The following is a 19,830-nucleotide window of genomic DNA, read 5'->3' on the forward strand; positions in this document are numbered from 1 at the left end:
GCTGCTGCACACTATACAGGACTTGTCCTTCAATGACAAAGGCCTGTTCTCACAGCTGACCCTAGGCTGCAAGGCCAAAGGACAGCAAGGTCACTATGCACTCCCTCTCGGCATATGCATACCGATGTCTCACCGCCGACCTTTCCGCCCAGCCTCACTGCCCTTACCCTGCGCCTAGACAAAGACAGGGCTTTGCCAGCAGGCGTCGCTGAGGCAATCGTAGGCGTTGGTCGGGACCCCAAAGGGGCCAAAATCAGGGTCCTCCTAACCACCAATCGGGCAAAAGCCTATCCCTCCTCATCCATCTTAGGCACTCCTCTCACAAGCAATTCCTTTTGCAAGACGTGCGGACGCTCCTCACCATCGGAGCTATAGAGGAGGTCCTAAGGACGAATGGGGCAAAGGGTTCTAGTCCCTCCGATTCCTGATCCCCAAGGCGAAGGGAGGTCTCAGACCTACCCTAGACCTGCGGGAGCTCACCAAGTTCATGATAGACCTGGAGTTCCGCATGGTGTCCATGGGACCGTCATCTCATCCTTGCATCCCGGAGACGGGTATTCCGCCCTCGATATAACGGGTGCATATTTTCACGTCGCCACTTATCCTCCACACAGAAGGTACCTCCGGTTTGTGGCCAACCGTCATTTCCAGTTTACGGTCCTCCCGGCTGGCCTCTATACAGCCCATGTGTATCCACAGTGTCTGGCTGTAGTCGCCACCTCTCCGCCACCGTCGGATACACGTTCTCTATATCTAGACGATTGGCTCATTCCAGGGACCACTGGGGCCCAAGTTACCACTCATGTGGGCGTCGACAAGGTCCTATTCCTGCGTTCAGGCCTGATGATCCATAAAGAGGAATCCACCTGATTCCCACACAGGGAATAGACTTAACTGGGGGCCACCCTGGACTCCAGTATCGCACAGCCTGCTTACCTACGCCTTGGTTTCACGCGATGGTAACCATTGTACAAGGTCTATGGACCTTCCTTACAACTGTGGCTTGAACTTGCCTAGGTTTCCTGGGCCACATGGCTGCCTGCACGTTCGTAACCAAACATGCCAGGCTGCGCCTCCGTACACTTTAATCGTGACTCACCTCAGTGTACCACCCGGCCAAAGGTGACATGGTCATGGTCGCCTCGATCCCCCCGAGCGTCCTAGGCTCCCTCGACTGGGGGTCGACGCCCTCCCTGATGTGTGCAGGGATGCTGTTCCATCCACCTCACCCCTCGGTGTCCCTCATGATGGACGCCCCATCTCTCGGCTGGGGTGCTTACTTGGGTCAGTTTCACACTTAAGGCCTTCGATTGGCTCACCAGCTGGCCTTGCACATCAATGTCCGGGAGTTGAGAGCAGTCTGCCTTGTGTAACAGACGCTTCAGCAGCACCTGCAAGGCTGTTGTGTCTCGGTGTTCACAAACAACACAACGGACACGCGTTGCATAAACAAGCACGGAGGAGCACGGTCCTCCCCTCTTTGCAGGGAGCTATCCAGCTCCGGGACTCCTGCACAGCCCAATTGATGGACCTGGTACCGTCCTTTCTCCCAGTGGTCCGGAGCACTCTGGCTGATCGCCTCAGCAGATCCTTCCTGTCTCTCAAGTGGTTGATTCCTCCGGATCTTATCCATTCCGTTTCCGGAAGTGGGGTTTTCCCCGCATAGTCCTCTTCGCTCTTGCGAGAACGGAACAAGAGGGAAGTTCTGCTCATTCCAAGGCCTCTCCCCGGGCTCGATCTTGGCTGCTTTTCTGATGCCGTGGGCGAGCCCTCTGCTGTACGCTTTCCCACCGTGCCCGCTGGTTCACAGGGTCCTGCTAAAACTCTGCAGGGACAGAGCGCACGCTATCGTGATCGCTCCGGCGTGGCCTAGGCAGCACTGGTACACCATGTTACTAGACTTGTCGATAGCCAACCCTATTCCCCTGCCTCTTTGCCCAGACCTCATAACGCAGATCACGGCAAACTTCACCACCCAGACTAGCAATCCCTGAATATCACAGCATGACTGCTGCAGGTCTAAACCGATCGGAGTCACATTGCTCTGCCTCGGTTCTACAGGATTCTCCTGGGTGGTAGGAAGCCTTCCACTTGGTTAACGTATCTGGCCAACTGGAAGTGTTTCTCTTGCTGCTACGAAACACAATGTTTCTCCCACCGAGGTTCCGATACATTTCATCTTGGATTACCTCTGATCTTTCAAACATCAGCGCCTGGCGCGATTCATCATTAAGGGCCTCAAGGGCTTGGGGCATTTATACCCCCAGTTTTGCCGCCCCGCCAAACCTGGGTCTTCAACCTGGTTATAAGCAGTCTTATGCCTGCCCCATTCGAGCCACTGACAACATGCTCGCTGAGATACCTGTCCTGAGAGAGTTTTTTCCTTGTAGCCTTTGCATCGGCCAGACAAGTCTCCAAGCTTCAGGCTCTCACAGTGGACCCACGGTGCACTATGTTTCGCAAGGACAAGGTGCGGTTGTGACCACGTCCGGCCTTCCTCCCTAAGGTGCTGTTGACCTTTCCTATCATCCAGGATATCTTCCTTCCGGTCTTCTTTCCGAAGCCACATTCATCGCGAAGGGAGCACATTTGCCCTCCCTAGACGCCGTAGGGCGCTCGCTTTTTATGTCAAGCGGACAAGCCCTTTCGTACGCCCCAACTCTTCGTTGTCTTGGCAGACCGGATGAAGGGCCTACCTGTCTCCTCCCAGAGGTTTTCATCTTGGATGACGTCATGCATTTGCACCTCCTGTGACTTGGCCCATGTTCCATCGAGCCACCTTACTGCTCGTTTGGAAAGGGCTCAGGCTTCTTCTGCTGCCTTCCTGACTCACATACCCTTCCAGGGGCTATGTTGTGCTACTACCTGGTCCTCGAACCGGACCTTTGCCTCTTTGGTCTAACTGTCCAGAGATCATGCAGCCTTTGGCTCAGCAGTTTGCATTCTGCAACATCTCACTCCGACCCCACCGCCTACGTAAGGCTTGGGAATCACCTACATGGAATGGATATGAGCAATCACTCAAAGAAGAAAAGACGGTTACTCACCGTTGTAACTGTTGTTCTTCGAGATGTGTTGCTCATATCCATTCCACACCCACCCTCCTTCCCCACTGTTGGAGTGGCCGGCAAGAAGGAACTGAGGAGTGGGTGGGTCGGCTGGTGTATATATCCGGCGCCATGGTGGCGCCACTCCAGGGGGCGCCCAGCCGACCCACTGAGTTGCTAGGGTAAAAGTCTTCCGACGAACATGCACGCGGCACGCACACACCTACATGGAATGGATATGAGCAACACATCTCGAAGAACAACAGTTACAATGGTGAGTAACCGTCTTTTCCTAGCCCCATTACAGCCCATCCTCGACCGTCGCTTCTTAATCATTCATTTAACCGAGCGACGTCTTTTCCATTCACCTTGTCTGCCGGTGACTCCCCCAAGCCATGATCGCCTTCCACCTCGAGGGGGGTGGACAATGAGAGGCCTTCACACTAATTGGGATGCCTAACAAAGTTTTCGGGGTCGGATTCCAACGTATCCATCAACGTTGAGTCAAAGGGTCCTCCTTGGAACTGTCACCGAGGTAGCGCTTTCTCCACACAATTCCAAAGGTGCTCGGAGCTAAAACAAAGTCCAAAGTTCTCAAAGGGATGGTAAAGGAGTCCATGTTTCCTCTCAGCAGCCTTTCCACAACTTCTAAAACACGTGTCCTTGGTCAGAGATGGCCTCCTCTGCCCAAAGCTGGGACTTATGGGGCAATGATGCTGCTCTCTGATTGGCAGAGGGCGTTGGGAGGAGTTCTTAGAGGGGTCACACAACCCACTTCCGAACAGGTCACCCCGCCCCAGCACTCACTCTGATTGGTCAAATCTCCTCTCAGGGTGGTCCTATCGGGGCGAACCCCATCCTGATTGGTAGAGGGAAGTAGGTGGAGTTCTTAGAAGGGTCACACAACCCACTTCCAGATGGCTCACTCCACCCCAGAACTTGCCTTGATTGGTCTAATCTCCTCTTGGGGTGGTCCCCAGCAGCTGAAACCCTTCCTGATTGGTAGAGGATGGTGGGAGAAGTTCTTAAGGGGTCACACGACCCACTTACGGACGGCTCACCCCACCCCACAACTCACCCTGATTGGTCAAATCTCCTCTCAGGGCACTGCTAATGGGACAAAACCCATCTTGATGGGTAGAGGGCAGTGGAAGGAATTCTTAGAGGGGTATGAAAACTATATGCTCACTATTTTTTGTCAAAATAATTTGTATAATACTTTCAACACGAAATCATTTTTACACATCTTGTTGTTAAACATTTACTGATAACTATGTCAGTAAAGCTGTGTTGAATGAATGGACAGATCCATTTTTATTTCTCAACATGTTGTTAATATAGGTGATTGTTGTACAATGTTCTGTAAATAATTTTGTAGAAACTTGTTTGAAATAAAATTTAATAGAAATTCAGTTAAGTACCAAACCACACATTACATTAGCAGTATTCCTTCTGTATATCAATGTTTCATTAAATTTCCAAAACACATTTTTGAGACTATTTATTACTAGAAATTCACCTTGATCGATCAGTCCTTCAGCCGTCGTCTCATTTGTGCCGATCACAACACGTCTTCCATTCTTCTCGTATCATGGCCTTCCTTCCCCATGTGCGGCCATGTCTTTTCATGATAACATCTTCCCATCTCTTTGGAGTTTGGCCGAGTGCAGCTGCAGTCCATCGATTGTCAGTGAGCCTCACTATATGCCAGGCCTATCGCATTCTACTATGCATGCTCTCAACAACAATGCCCAGCACTCCACTCTGCTGTCTGATCTCTTCATTGGGGACTTTGTTGTGGATTGAAATTCCCAGAATTCTTCTTTCCATCACCCTCTCCAGACAGTTCCTGCTCCTCTGTCAGCACCCATGTTTCGCTACCGTGCAACATTGCAGTACAGTAATTCCTCGCTTAACATTGTAGTTACATTCCTGAAAAATATGACTTGAAGTGAAACGTTGTTAAGCAAATCCAATTTCCCCAGAAGAATTAATATAAATGGGTGGGGTTAGGTTCCAGGGAATTTTTTTTCACCAGACAAGAAACTAGATAGATAGATAGATAGATACACACACACATACACACACCCAAATCCTCATCCCCAGCCAGAGCCCTCAGCACCCCACGCCCTAATTCTCATCCCCAGCCAGAACCCTCATCCCCCCGCACCCTAATCCTCAGCCCCAGCCCTCATCCCCCCGCACCCTAATCCTCAGCCCCAGCCCTGAGCCCCCTCCTGCATCATGAATCCTCATCCTCAGCCCCACAGCCCTCACCCCTGCACTCCCTCCTATCCCCAAACTCCCTCCCAGAGGGTGCACCCCCTCCCCCTTCCCACACACCTCTTCCCACCCCCAAACTCCCTCCCAGAGCCTGCATCCCTCACCCCTTCCTACGCCCCCACCCCCAGCCTGCACCCAAACTGCATCCCAAAGCCTGCACCCCTCACCCCCTCCTGCACACCCACTCCCTGCCCCAGCCCAGAGCCTGCACCCAGCACCCAAACTCCATCCCAAAGCCTGCACCCTGCACCCCTTCTGTACCCTAATCCCCAGCCCTGGATCTGCACCCCACACCTCCCCCCAAACCTCCTCCCAAAGCCTTAGGCAGGTGGGAGGCAGAGTTTGGGGGAGCAGAGTTGGGCAGCGGGTTCTGGGCACCACCAAAATTTCTACAAACTTGCCACCCATGCTCTCAGCTTATGCTGATGGAGGATATGTCTGTTGTCTCAGAAGTTGTTCTGGATTCAGCTGAAACCCAGAAAGATGCTCAGGAAGATGTTTCTCTAGAGCAACCCCTAGCTGAAAAGGGAAAGGACAACATTTCTGGGGGAAATGAATTGTTGCCTAAAATTGCTCCTGAAGGACTAAAACCTCATGTAGCTTTTGCAAGCAGTTTGCTGCAACTGAAGGGTGTGGAAGTGAGTTGACTGAGTTAGCTCAGAATGAATCATTGCCTGTAGCAAGCAAGAGTGTAGGTGCTGAGAAATTTGGTTCAGTTTCTAGCCACGGCCACCCAGAGTGGGGGCAAGTGGGGCAATTTGCCCCAGGCCCCGGGCCCTGCAGGGGCCCCGCGAGCTGCTCTGGGTTTTTGGCAGTGGGCCCTTTACTCGCTCCGGGTCTTCGGCAGCGGGTCCTTCAGTGACGTGGGAGACTCGGAGCAAGTGAAGAACCTGCTGCTGAAGTGCTGCCAAAGCCTCGGAGCGCCGGCCGGTGAGTATGAGCGCCACAAGCGGCGGGGGCCAAAAAAAAAAAAGAAAAAGAAAAAAGCCGCGATCGGCTGTACTTAGGCTGCTCTACTGCCACCACTTCATTCTTCGTCTGCATTTGGCGGCAGGTCCTTCCCTCCGAGAGAGACCCGCTGCTGAATTGCCGCCGAAGACCCGGCCCTGCCCCAGGCTCCCTGAATCCTCTGGGCGGCCCTGTTTCTAGCTGTCACAGTTCCTCAACTGTGTATAAATCCACTGACTTTGTTTGAGAAAGATCCAGGGTGGAAGCCATCCCTATTAAAACCCACACCGCCTCTGTCACTGCTAAGCAGTTCTTTACATGCACCTGGGATGGCCGCTGCTCTTTGGTGAATCGGGCCAGCCCCAGTGTGTGTCAGGGAGAAATCCTGAATGAAAAAAATGGGAAACCCTGGCGAAAATGGTTTCATTCTTCACAGCTCAAAGTATGGAAGGATAAACCACCTGACCCTGTCTTCTCCATCCTGTTGGCCACCCATCTTGGCCAGCAAGAAGGAACGGCTTTGGGCCATTGGAAAATAAGCATCAAGTGGGCTGGTCAGTGCCTACCCTGATGTTAAGACAGGAAAAGGCCAGAAAAATCCTTGACTTATTATGCCCACCCTCACGTAGGTCACCGCTTCATGATCACTCTGTAATATTGATCCCAGATTCTCCCAATATATACGGGGGGAGTGTGGGAAGTTTTTCTCTCTTCTCTGCCCCCTCACAGGGCCCGTCCATGAGCCATGACATCCCACTGGTGTGCCAGCACCCTGCTGTTCATAAGTGTCTGGAGTCTGATGCTGTCCAGGCTCTATGCTGTACCTGTGACCCCTCTGAGCCTCTGGAGGTGCTTGCCAGCTGGAGCCCAGGAAGCTAAATTGCTGTGCCACATGCATGGATTCTGTGGGAATGGGAGCAACCCCCTGGCCCTGCAGCGTCACTATCAGTTCGAAGGAGACAAACACACTCAGTGACAGCCTCCTGGGTGGTGAAAGGTGCAGGGTAGCCCTGGTTTCCTCTGCTGTTTGGGGAACAACCATGCCCCTACGTGTCATCATTGCCATTGGAACTCAGACACCTCCGTTACCTGGAGAGGAACTGCAGCTGTCTCTGATCACACCAGCAGGCAAGAATATCACATGGTTCCTCGTAAACTGCTGAACTGGACTTTAGCTGCACATGACTTGATTCAGCAAGGTCCCCCAGACTGGACAGTTCCATTAAAGGACACACATTGTGACAAGCTCATGCCAGCAATTTGGTGTAAATTCTATAGGCACATTGCCATTTCAGAGAGATTTCATGAGCCCGGTTTGTACAGAGTGGATTTGGGCCAACAAAAAACAGCTTTAAATTCCAACCCTCTGATCACAAACTGTGCTCCCTTCTGACATTTAAGAGCCCCAGTTTCAGGACCCCAGGTGTTAAAATTGGATCAACAAGAACATTTGGTTCTTCCACCTCAGACTTCTCTGAAGGAGGGTCAAATCCACTTAAAGGGCATGAATAGCTCTCACATTGCACCTGCATGTGCTCTCCTGATTGAAACTAGCCATAAGGAGTGGGATGAATGGGTAACCTGGGAATATTCTCACTCTTCCTTCAATGTTATCCACGCAGAAGGGTCTGTTATTGTCTATGTTGGCAAAGCAGGTATGTGTGTAAGGACATGATGTAATATTGTGTTGATTAATGGGCACTGGGTCCAACCCATGGGGCCTTATGCTAATCGCTGTTTCTATAATATAACCATCATTGTTGGTTGTGATATTACATTTACTGTGCCTATATGGACTGTACAACAGTTAAATGCCTATCCTGAGCTCTCCCATTTCACTGGGAATGGGTCTCATTGCCATTAAGGTAAAAACACAGGCCATCACTCTTGGTGGGAGACTTTGCTTGGGTGGAGCCCCAGTGCAACAGGTCTTTTAAATCTCATGCTTCACCCCATTTGGTGATCACTGGTTTCCAAATTATACTAGCAATTGGTCTGATTCTGCTGGTTTGTTGGATACAACGACTGATGCAGCGGCTGCAATGGATGGAAGATCAGACCCGGTACCACGGCGTTAAGGATGCGATGGGGATACTCACTCAGGGCAAGTACCCCATCAACGGGGGGACTTGATACCAGCCAGCTCTGTGTTTTGGGGAACCAGGGCACAGTATCTAGCCTGTCTGACTCATGAAAGACACCCCCCTCCAGTCTCTGTTTGAGCCAAAACCAATCAGAGAAAAGGCTTGCAGAGAACAATGAAGGGCATTGGGAGACACACCTAGACCCCTCCTAACAAGGGTGACAAGATTAAGACATCTCTATTCACATACAGAATGAAGAACAGAGACAACTCCTCTAGCCTCATCTGCATGAAAGATGGGACAGGGATTAGCATAACGAATGAGGAACAGAGAACCTCACTAAACTTTGAGACCAGAAAAACAGGGACACAGTGCATCATGGGAATCCCTGCTCCAGGTGCTAATGAACCTACGCCTGCACACACTCAGCTTAGCAATTATCAGACCAATTCTAGTAATAAATCTTCAATTGATATCCCAAAATACTGAAGGAGCCTAGTTGCATTGTGAGCTCCCTGGAAGAAAACACTACCCATAGCCAAGAGTGATCAGTTCCTATTGTCTAGCTTAAAAAAAAAAAACCCTCGAGTCATCAGTTTACCCACAAAGAAATCTAGTGTTCTCCCTTGAACTACTGTATTTTCTCTACAAAAACCCCTACCTGTGCCCAAGTCAGTGTTCTGATGTATAGACTCAAACTCTGCATCAGTTCCACTTGGACACCATCTCCTGACTGATCATGTTGAGGGCTCTGCCAGTCTCCAGCACTCAGGACCCAGAGCTACCACCATCACCTGGGAACCCCGACCAGTTCAAGCCTCATGGAGTGGGTGAGATTTCTCTCTCTCTCTGTTTTCTTTTCTACCACAGGTATTAACCTTTAAAATGTAACTGTTATATTTATTTAGCCCTCCTTGTGCAGTTATCACTATTATTCAATAAATTACTTTTATGGTTCAGCTGGTTGCTTCTCTCTCTCTCTGAATTTTACTCTTTTGTGTTTTCAGCTTCCCCCATTAATTCTGCAGCAACGCTTCCTTTACCTAAGCTAAAGATCCCTGTAGCGCCCAAAAATACTGTGGGCTTTGCTCATTAAGTGGGTTACTACCAGTACTATTGTAACGTGAAAGTGGGATAGGGACGTGTTAAACTTGGGGCACATAAGGGGGAGGGGCAGCTGAAAGTGCTGCTCAACCCAGCCCATTGAGTACAGAGACACATGAGGGGATCAGCTGGAGGGTGCTGATTGACCCGGTCCACTCAGACTTAGGGGGTGGGGTGTGTGTGTGTGTGTTCATCTAATTCTAGGGCTGGAGGAACCCAGCCCTGGGGAACCTAGGTCCTGCAGGGTAGCTCCATTGGGAGGGGCCTTGCAGAAGGGAAAAGTAGAGCTCCATATGAACACACAAATGACATAAGCAGCATATTAACAGATTTACAGCACCCTCCTTCCCCACCCAGAAGAGTGACCCTAATAAATGGGCATAGCCCAAAGTAACGGGCACATCTGGTAACATGACCATCTTGGATAATAGCCATTGATGGACCCATCCTGCATGACCTTATCTCATTCTTTTTTGAACGCCTTTTATAGTTTTGGACTTCAACACCCCTTGCCAATGAGTTCCATAAAGTGACTGTTCAACACCCCTTGCCAATGAGTTCCATAAAGTGACAGTCCATAAAGTGACTGTGTGAAGAAGCATTTCCTTACATTTGTTTTAAACCAGCTGCCTATTAATTTCATTATGTGACCCCTGGTTCTTGTGTTACATGAAGGAAGCAATAACTCTTCCTTATTCACTTTCTCCACTTATCATGATTTCTCAACATTTGCCATGACAACTACAGCCCACCTAGTAACTTAGTTCATTCATGCCCAACAGTACACATATCTAGCTCTCAAATGAATTAAATGCATTTACCAAACCTCATCCTATGCTGCGTTTTGAAGCGCCACTATTCAAAGGAACACTGGGCTGCCCTGTTGTGTACACCACTGCAGCAGTTAATGCTAACTATACATCGCACTGTTCACAAGAATTTACTAGTCCTGTAAGGATTTTTCTTGAGAAGGCGAAGAAATGCTTTAACGCCGTCCATCTTGCTGATTTTTCTGCTTCGCTCTATTGTCTGCTGCTGATATTGATTGCACGCACCTGTGTCACATGTACATTGGAATATAATTCCACATAGTCCTACAATCCTTAGAAGACGATCTGAGAGGGAAGTAGAACATGTACTAAACTGGATTTTCTTTGCCTTAGGAATTACAAATGTGCTCATTTTACAAATGAAAACTTGTCAGAACAAGGTAAATGTGCCCTGTCCTGAAGAAAAACTTCTTATTGCCTCTCGGTGTAGATTACAGCCCTTCTTGGCACCATCTCTATAGATTTGCCTCTGTGACTGGTTTTGCCTGCCTGCTTCGTGTTCCCGTTCATTAGGACTTAGGCCAACTTGACCCTTGTAATGGCTTTAATTCCCTTCACTACTATGAAGGAAAACATGGCCTACCTAGCAACAGCCTTATTAAGCAAGATCTGCTGAGGCTTTCAATCCTCTGTGGAGAGTTCAGTTGTTCAAAACAAGTTTTTAAATTTTCTGGTGATGCTGATGAGTATTTGGTTGTCTTCTATAAAATGTGGATTATATTATAATCTCAACCATGATAGTACTGAAATTGATTTTATAAACCCTAGGTAAATTCCTGGATTTGCAGCATAATGGAACTGGTAAGACTGCGGTTCCAAAGATGGTACAGTTCTATATAAAACTTTTCAATGTATAATGTGCTCAGAAACTGAACAGCATTTTGAAAAGCTAGCGTGGTAACTTTAAAACAATTCAGTGTCCTCAAATGTGTTTGCATTGTTTTGTCTTCTTTGCATGCCTGACAAGCTGTCAGATCTTTATGCGAATGCTTCTGAGATTGATCTGTGCACTGCAAAGCCCACAGCCCTCAGTGTTCTGGGCCCACCCCACTCACTGGATCCTTTGAGTCTGCAGCTTCAGCTCTGAAGGGTTAAAATCCATGTGCTGTTTGCATAACAACTTGGTACACCTCTACCCCGATATAACACGACCCGATATAACACGAATTCGGTTAGAACGTGGTGAAGCAGCGCTCTGGGGGGGGCGGGGCTGCGCGCTCCGGCGGATCAAAGCAAGTTCGATAGAACGCGGTTTCACCTCTAACGCGGTGAGATTTTTTGACTCCCGAGGACAGCATTATATCGGGGTAGAGGTGTATATGGATTGCGTCCGCTTTTAGAGGCCCAAAGTCCAGAGTCTGGTCAAGAGGCCAGAGGCCTAGCAAATAGTGATCAGCTACGAGAAAGCAGAATAAACAAAAGATAACCTTGGCCCTAGGTCATTAATTTGTTATTAATGCAGATTTCCATGGAAGGATATGACTAATACTTTAATGGCAGAATATGGCCCCAACATTCTCATTAGCCATCCTTAGACCTGACAGGTACGTCTTAATGTCTCCAAAGAAACTTAGAGACAGACTATTTTAAAAAAAGACCTGCTGAATGAATAAAATGAGGTTTAAAATTAACTTTGTAAACCAAATACAGTAGAACTTGCTTATATTGAACTCAGCTGTAATGAAACTTCATGTAAGTTTTGCCATTGACGTCAAAAGGATCTAGGGTCTGACCTTCTTCCAAAGTCTCAAATTGCCTCTATGCATTTCAGTGAATTTGCACTCCTGCTACACAGAAGCTACTCTATGTTTATAGGGTCAGATGGCATACCCCCCAACACACAGCCTGAATCCTATACCATAACGCATTTAAGCATATGTGGAGCTCTAAGTGTGTGAATAGTCCCATCAAAGTCAAGGAATTTGTAAGGAAAAACATGGCACTTCAAGTGCAAATCCTCTTCCAAGTTGCAAAAAAACCCACTTCACAACCACTACTTCAGTACCAGAGCTGCACTCCTGTTCACTGGCAGGAAGATGGTGCATAGATATGACTGCAGGTAGGAAAAGATGCCCAGCTTCTTGTCCTGCCTTGCTCTGCCAAGCATCCCGCCTCTCCTGTGTGGTTAGGTCTGGGATGCTGTGTTTCTGACAGGGGTCCCCAAACTGTCTTGCACGGGGAGGGCAGTAGAATTTTCCCCATAGTGAAATCCCACTGTGGTAATCCTTTGGGAACAGAAATTATCACCAAATGACCAAATAAGTATTAAAACTGCACTGCAAGCCTGTTATCAGGCTGAGCAGAGACAGAAAGGGAGGAGAAGTTGCCACAAGTGAGCCATGAGAGGACTAAGGGGGAGTCACTAACTCCAGACTTCATGCAACTGCTTTTCATTAAGGGTGAAGGACTAGCCTTTCAGACAGGAAGTGCCCCTGCACTTGAAGGGGAATAAAGGAAGTGCCCCCCCAAGAGATGGGGCTATTTTGGCAGTCAGGCCTTTTCCTGTTACACTGAAACAACTCTGTCGATGGTGATGTATTTTTGTGAAACAACCAAATTTCCCCACAGGTATGTTCTTGTCATATCTATATTTAGATTGGCTAAAGCTCTTTGTAGTAGGAATATGTTGTTTGTTTATCATGTAACTTTGACTCCTTCACCTGCACTCTTCCCAACCATCCATCTCTGCTGAACCTACTTTTAGCACATCCCACCTTTTGAGCAGCTTTCAGCAGACACTGTATATGATTGATTTTGCCATTCTGCCAGTAATATGTCCCCTCACTCTCTCTGTAATTAACATGTAATAGACAAGTTTTGACAACACTTTCCTGTACTGTTTTACTTCCCTGTGTTGCACACTTTAGAACTTCTGAGTTTGTGCAGATTCTCCTTTTAGATTCTCCTGTTGTAACCCCTCCTATTATTTAATCCTGTCCATGCTGGGTGGTGGTATGTTTTGTCAGAAGTGAGCTGCATTCAGTGTGTTTGTTCAGTAAAGTTCAGAACTGCTACAATCCTGACACTTCAAACTGTTCAAATGTCAGCTTCAATTCTGAGGGAAAAATGATCACACACAATATTCAAACAGTGTGCGGTGCAGGTTACAACAAATGCATAGGAGGTCATGACTCTACAGAATAGATGCAGGAGCTCTAGAAGGCCTCAAGAAAAGGAGTTCCTCTACACAACAATTTTTGTTGTACCCCACCAACGGAAACGTTGTTCTTTGTGGATTTTAAATGTAAGCAGAGTCAGGATGAGATCTACCCTGACATCTGGTGGTACATTATGAGGAGTGGGCAAAGGAATTTTAGGAATGTGCATTTGCATTGGTAAACCCACTCCACTTAGCATAACACACAGCAGCATGGGATAGTTATTTTCACACTGTGGAATCCCCAATTTCTTTGTTCTTGGGGCAGGAAGGAAAAAAAAGGGCTGTTACCTTAATTATGTGAATGAGGAACTATGAGACTGCTTTATGACAGAAATGACTCAACCTACATTAAATAGTACTTGCTAGACAAGGGACATGGGTTCCAAAACCCAGTGAAGGAAGAGAGGCTGGGGACTGGTGTGTGTACCTGATGGTATGGGCCCCTTTTGAGGGCCTGGAACACCAATTGCACATCCTCCTCTCTCCACTGTTAAAGAGCAGAGCTAATTTTGAATCCTTTAGGAGTCCATCTGGAGGCTGCTGACCTGAATTCATGTTGGCCCAAGGTGGCACTGGGGCTCCTCTACTACAAGCTGAAATCACTAAAAGAGCTAAGCTTACTGAGCTGAGATCACTGAGTGGGGGAGCCTGAAGATTGATCGCTAAGCAGCTGGCAGAGCGGAGCAGTCTGCAGCACGTTGGTGCAGCCCATGGAACAGTGAGCAGTGTGGAGCGGTTTGCGTGGATGGCTGATGCGGTTCACGGGTTGGCTGGAGGAGCGGCACAGCTGATGGAGTGGAGCCAGTCGTGGTGAAGGCTGCAGCAGAACTCCACGGAGAAGTGGGGCAGTCGGCCCTGGCCCACGTAAGGTGTCCCTTAACACCCTGTGTGTGCCCCCCCCATTTCCACCCAGGCTGGGGGGGGTAAAACTCTGCAGATAAACTTTTGAACTCTGGGGTGGCACTGACCAGAGACAGAGACTCTTGGATTGTTGGACTTTGGGGTGATTGGACTTAAGACCCTAAGGGGGAGAGGACAGTGCCAAATGTACTTGGAGGTGGGGTTTTTTTTGCTTATGGTTTGTGTATAGTCCTGTTTGTGGTGTCTCTCCAACGTGATGCCGCATTGTTTCCCTCCTTTATTAAAAGGATTTTGCTACACTCAGACTCTGTGCTTGCGAGTGGGGAAGTATTGCCTCCTAGAGGCGCCCGGGGGGGTGGTAGGTAATTGTCCCAGGTCACTGGGTGGGGGCTCGAGCCGGTTTTGCATTGTGTTATTGAAACGGAACCCCTGGATACTGAACCCGGCCCTTGTTGCTGCCAACTCAGAGGGGCAGAAGGGTTACATAAAAAGCCTCTCATAAAAATGCCACATCTGGTAGCATTAGCGCTGAGTGCAGAGAAAGTGGGTGCCACGGCACAGCTAGACTCCTTTCTAAGAAAGCAATAGACGTCAATCAAGAATGTTACCAGCGATTGCCTCAGGTGGAAAGTGATAGCTAAAATTGTATGCAGTTGACAGATTGATATTAATTTCCTAGAGACTGCTTCTCAGGTATCAGATTTGTGGGTACAATACAGTCATTCCTGGAGTGGAGTTTCTTGGGTAATCAAAATAGGTTCTACCTGTTTCACAAAACGTATTGATTTAGGGCCTGATCCAAACCCACTGAAGTCGTTGGAAGGCTCCCACCGATTTAAAATTATGGGCAGTGGATCTGGCCCCATTTGAGCACTTTGTAAGGACTCAGGAAAAAGAATCCCATTCAAAATAGTTAGATAACTAAAGAAAGGCATGTGGTACTATTTTCCATATTATTCCTTACTGTCTCAGCACTGTGTGGAAGAAAGTGTTCATGCTCTTTATCCCACAGGGATTGGAAGGAATCCTATGAAATGATTATTTGCCACATGAGAAGAACAGAAAGCATTTGTACAGGCTTAGGGGAGTGGGGAAAGATGGTGCTGTTTTATGTATGAAATGTTCCACGCGCTAAAGGAAGAGAGCTGGGTCATGTAAATAAGCAGTGACCCCCCAGGCTCTCTGGATTCTCTACTAAAAGGGGACCTGACCCTGCAAACCCTTGCTTTCCTCAGTAGTATTAGAGCCCAATCCTGCAATTGTTTAAGCTAATGAGTCAGTTTACGAGGTGACAAGTCTGAGTAAAATACTTGCATGAATGAAGTTACTTCCCTGTTTTGTATTGTTTCAGGATTGGGCTCTTAAGGCAAGGAAACGGTACTGTGTGATTTAAGCACAACTTGCAACTGGATTTTTTAGGATTTGGCCCAATGTCTCTTATTACTCAACAACTGTTTTGCTAGGCCACAGTGGTGGCCAGTGAGCTGCAAAGCTCAGACTGAAACAGCAGATGAGATTTACAGTTATACACTGAGTCTTGTAGAGACACAAATGCCCTAGAGAAGACTGGCATGATGGATACTGCTGCAATCAGAGTTCTGGGGAACTCAGCAATGTATCCAGTTGTCCAATTGTATGATGTCACTTTAATAGGGAGAGGCATTAAAATAAGTCAGTTCAGGGACAGTGTTTCTGATTCAAGGAGGATTATGGCCTATGAACTATGGGAGGAATGCCGTACTTCTGCAGTTTTAAGGAGACAGTCTTTGGCTTCAAATGTTTGTGACCCAAACCAATTTATTATTCCTGCTTCTTGAATATTTGTATTTGTTCTTTTTTTTGTTTTTTTTGGCCAGGGGAGGAAGGGTCGCAGATGGATGGTACTGTAGCCAGACATTTTACCCTGCAGGGGCATCCACCAATTAACCACTTGTGAAAGGGACCCAAGGGTAATGTCACAGGTGACAGATAACCAGGAGACCTCAGATCAGTCTGTGACAAACATAACAATAATCTCGTGCGTCTCAAGGGCTAAAAGCTCAGTGGAAGCGGAGTCTCTCCTTTATAGTGCCGATTTAAAGGGGAAGCAAGCTGAAGCTTGTTCATGGTACGGGAGAGGTACCAAGCGGTGACTCTCTGATCCCAGGTGATAAACTCCTCCCAGCAAAGTACCGACTCGGAGACTACAACGCAGAGCTGCGGAGGAGGAAGAAATAGACGGGGTCCCCGGGATGTGGGAGCTCACTACACTCAAACTTTCCCAAGCCTGGCCTGAGGGCTCTCTGCTCGCTACAGTGATATTTCGTCCCCTTCAAAAGTTCCCTTGGGGAAGCTGTGGGAGGAAGATCCCCTAGGGGCCGTGGCGAAGACCAGGAGCAGGTCTTGTGTCTCGGTGGTGGGGTGGCTGTTGGCTTTTCCTCCACCCCATTGCGCTCCCAGGGCTCCCAAGTCAGCGCCCACCAGTTTGGGATTTATCTTTCCTAGGCGGACCTCTTCCCTTAACCTCCTTCTCCCCGCTTCATCCCTGCAGCATCTGCCTCAGCCTGGTCCTTGCACGGCTGAGCGAAGGGGCCGGGTAGAAATGCCGAGCAGCTCACCGAGATGAGGGTGCAGCTGCCCCTGGCGCTGGAGCAGGATGGAGGGAGGGGGAGACGCGCCCAGCGGCTGGGGTACACCGGGAGAAAGAGAATGAGGAGAGGAGCGGGTGCCCACACACAGAGAGAGAGGCGGAGAGCAAGGACACACACACACACAGTTGCACCCAGAGTCAGGCACCCCATGCCCAGTGCCTGAGACAAAGTGACAGAGCAGGGGGCACAGACACCGTGTGAGAAGCAGGCACCGGGGCTGAGATGCACATGAGAGAAAGACAGAGGGGCCGAGAGAAGACAGGCCCCCGCCCACGCTGACCGAGAGCGGGACGCAGATACACACACACACACACACACACACACACACACACACACACACACACACAAAAGAGACAAACACACTGAGATTGTGACAGAGACACTTCAGGGACTGGCAGCCACACACCGAAAGAGGCTGATACACACACCTGGTGCCTGGGCGAATCACACACACAGCGTGATAACAGACACCCAGTGATCCCACACATGGCGATCTCACGGGGTTACACACACACGGTGATCTCTCACACACACAGACAGAGATCTCACACAGGATGATTATACACAGATGGTGATCTCTCTCTCTCTCTCTCTCACACACACACACACACACACACACACACACACACACTGATCTCACACAGATAGGGTGATCTTACACACGCAGCCAAGGTCATGATCACACACAAGAGACAGGCTGATCGCACACACGGCAATCACACACACACAGCGATCACACACACACAGAGCGATCTCTCTCTTACAGGGTGATCACACACACACACGATCGTACACACCTCTCCAGGGACAGGGAGAACGCCAGGCTCCGCTCCGCGCGGAATCTGAGCACAGCAGCAGCAAACCCATCCTGGGTCTGGGCCTTTCTTCTCTCTCTTTTTCCATTTAGTCAAACAACACCTCCCCAAGCCCTGAAAAAATGCCTGCCTGTGAAGCGAGGAGAGGGCGCCGGGTCTGTAAATAAGAAGTGAGTACTGGCACAATGGCATGTGTTTCTAGATCGCAGTCTGTCCGAACCCCTCCTGGCCTGACCCCCTTCCCTGAAACCCCTGCCGCACCCTGCAACCCCCTGCCGCACCCCTCCTGCATCCCGACCCCCTGCCGCACCCCACACCCTTCCTGGCCCGACCCCCTGCTGCACTCCACACCCCTCCTGCACCCCAACCCCCTGCCCTGACCCCCCTGCTGCACCCCGACCTCCTGCCACACCCCGCACCCCTCCTGGCCCGATCCCCTGCCCTGAAACCCCTGCTGCACCCCGACCCCCTGCCCTGAGACCCGTGCCGCACCCTGCATCCTCTGTCCTGACCCCCGTCCTGAGCCCCTGCTTCACCCTGCACCCCGCATCCCTCCTTCACCCCACACCCTGCCCTGAGCCCCCGGTCACACCCCTCACCCTCCTGAACCCCCTGGGGACCGGGAGGGGGCAGAGTTGGGGGGGATTTTGGGGAAGGGGTGGGAATTGGGGTGGGGCCGAAGGAGGCATGGGGGGGGGTGTCAGTAAATGCAGTCCTCAGGACAATGTACTAGTCCTCATGGTCATTTGAGTTTGAGACCCCTGATGCAGAACCGTTACTAGGTCTTTTTGAGCCCCAGGCAAGAATATAAAATTGCGCCCTCCCCAGGGCTGGCTCTTCTGCAGCTATTCGCGGCAGGTCCTCAGTCCCTCTCGGAGGAAGGGCCTGCCGCCGAAGAATGAATGAAGTGGCGGCAGTAAAACCTGTGATTTTGGGGGGGTCAACTCATGATTTTTGACTGCTTGGGCTGGTAATGTTGCTTCCAAGATGGTCTTTGGTTCCAGTCTAGTTCCAATGCAGAGAGGGACTCACAGGTTAAGAGAGGAGGGAGGTGCTGGATATCAGCAGTGGCCACTAGGGATCAGCATGTGTCCTGAGAATGCTGGGAGTTCAGGTTTGCAGCCAGGATCAAGGGTGGCAGGTTTGTAGAAATTTTGGTGGTGCCCAGAACCCGCTCTGCCCAAACTCTGCCCACGGCTCTGGGAGGGAGTTTGGGTGAGGGAGGCGGTCTGGGGTGCAGGCCCTAGGCTGGGGCAGGGAATGGGGTGCAGGCTCTGGAAGAGAGTTTGGGGGTGGGAGGGGGTACGGAGGGAGGGGTGCAGGTTCTGGGAGGGAGTTTGGGGATGGAAGGGGTGCAGAGGGACGGGGTGCAGGGGTGAGGACTGTGGCTGAAGGTGAGAGGTTTGGAGTGTGGGAGGGGCTCAGGGTGAGGGCTCCGTCTGGGGCTGGGAATGGGAGGGGCTCAGGGCTGGGGGAGAGGGGCAGCATGCAGGGGGATGAGGGCTCTGGTTGGGACTGGAGATGAAGGGTTTGTGGTGGGGGCAGAGGGTGCAGTGGAGGGTGAAAGCTCTGACTGGGGGTGTGGGCTCTGGGGTGGGGCAGGGCTGGGGCTGAGTTTGGGGTGCAGGCAGGCTGCTCCGGGACAGGGGCCAGAGAGGAGGACTTCCCCCAGCCCTTTCCCTGCTGGCAGCAGCAAGCTCTGGGGGAGGAGCCCCCCTTTCCTGCCCCCCCAGCAGCACATTCACCTCCACCACTGTCACTGCATTGGCTCCTAGGGACCCTCTCAGGTCCAGGAATCTCCCTCACTTCCCCTGTGGTGGGTGCCAGGAGGTGCTGCATGCGGCTCTGCCCCTGCTGTTGCCCCTGACTGTAACCTCACTGAGGGCGAGGGATGGGGCTACCTTCTTGCCCAGCATGGGGCAGGAGCAGTGACTGCGGGCGGAGGGAGAGGGGCTCTGTGCTGCTGGAGGGTCTCATTGGAAAATGAAAAAGTCTGAGGTGGAAGGGCAGGCTCAGGGTCAGGAAATGGGGGGCGCTAGGACCCGGCGGCAGCAATTGCTGCAGGGAG

The sequence above is a fragment of the Mauremys reevesii genome, linkage group 2, assembly GCF_016161935.1.
Source record: "Mauremys reevesii isolate NIE-2019 linkage group 2, ASM1616193v1, whole genome shotgun sequence".
Classification (NCBI taxonomy): domain Eukaryota; kingdom Metazoa; phylum Chordata; order Testudines; family Geoemydidae; genus Mauremys; species Mauremys reevesii.